Source organism: Lipotes vexillifer, unplaced genomic scaffold (genome assembly GCF_000442215.2).
Source record: "Lipotes vexillifer unplaced genomic scaffold, Lipotes_vexillifer_v1.1 scaffold518, whole genome shotgun sequence".
In the NCBI taxonomy this organism is placed as follows: Eukaryota; Metazoa; Chordata; class Mammalia; order Artiodactyla; family Lipotidae; genus Lipotes; species Lipotes vexillifer.
In genome coordinates, this window is record NW_006780945.1 from 1924385 (window position 1) to 1925834 (window position 1450).

Below are 1450 nucleotides of genomic sequence, written 5' to 3' on the forward strand. Positions count from 1 at the left end.
ATGAATCACTTTGCTGTACACCAGAAACAAACACAACATTGTAAGTCAACTATATTTCAATTAAAAAAAGAAAAAAGGATAGACTCAGGTCTACTTAGAGGTCTATTTAGAGCCTGGTCCAGAATCCAGGCTCTGTGCAAACAGTGCAGACTCGGGTGCATCCCTTCACCTCCTTGGGCCTCAGTTTTTACATCTGTGAAACGGACGATGCGTGACCTGTTTCACCCCTGCCAGCCCCTGCTTCCCATGATTCTGAGCCAGGACAGGATGCCCGTTTCCTGGTACCTGGTCCAGGCCTCTCTAATCACTGACCAGGCTGTACTGCTCTGCCGGCGGAGAATTTGAAATTGGAGGACTTGCTACCTCAGATATCTGTGGGTAGAGAGTGGCTCCTTCTGAAGTCAACCCCCTAAAGCTGTGTCCCCAGGAAGAAAGACGCTTCAGTGACAAGGGTGGGGACAGGTGTTTGTCCCTAAGCCAGAGTCCCAGGAAGGCAGGAAGTCCTGCTATTTGCACACCTTCCTGGCCAGTTTCCACCAGGAGCTCCTGATGTAGACTTTGGACTGTTCCCTCGGGCACGTGGACTTGGGTTGTGTTCCCTGCGTGCGTGGGTCTGAGGCTTGCATTCTCCAGGCTGTTCTAGAGCACCGAGCATCTTTGCTTGTGTGGGCAGAGTCCACACAGTGGATGGATGGGATCCCGTGGGCTGAGCAGTGAGGGTCACTTGAACCAGGTGGAAGGCTTCTGGGCAACAGGGGTGTCAGGGCAGCCTGGGACTCCAGCTGAAATGTGCCTCAGGCTGGAAGTGATGAGAGGCTGTGTGTCCCGCAGGGACTTCACGGGGATGCACATTCACAGTGACCGTGACGATTAGCCACACTTACTAACATGGCTTAGCGCTTGGTGGCACCTGACCTGGGGTCCAGGTGAAAGTGGCAGTTTCCCGGGTTCTGGGGTTAGAAGACTCTCGCTCCCTCCTTCTCGAGGATTTTGGACCGCGGTCTGGATCCCTGGCCTCTCCCTCCAGAGTCCTTTCCCTCCACTCCCACTGCTGGCTGCATCACTGTAGGTGAGAGAGGCTTCCTATTAGAAACCTTACACCTTTTCAAGAGGAAAGTCACAAAGTTCAGGGGCATCCCCTCTGCTACCCCAGCTGATCTTGAGTCTCGTCTAGGACTTTGTTCAAACTCCTCCTGCCCCAGAGGCTCCCAAGTCTCCCCAGAGGAACAAAGTCTTCTAAAGTCGCAGATCCAAATAAATAGTTCCCACCCACACAGGTGGGATGTAGGTGATTTGACAGGTGGGCGGGAGAGTTGCTGGGGTCTGGGATTTCTCTGGGGCCCCCCTGACAGCACCCAGCAGAGGCAGCTGCCTTCCTGTGAGGACATGCCCTCGGGGCCCCACTCCTGTGTGTGACCTCACCCTTAAAGACCCTTCACATCCAGTTAGA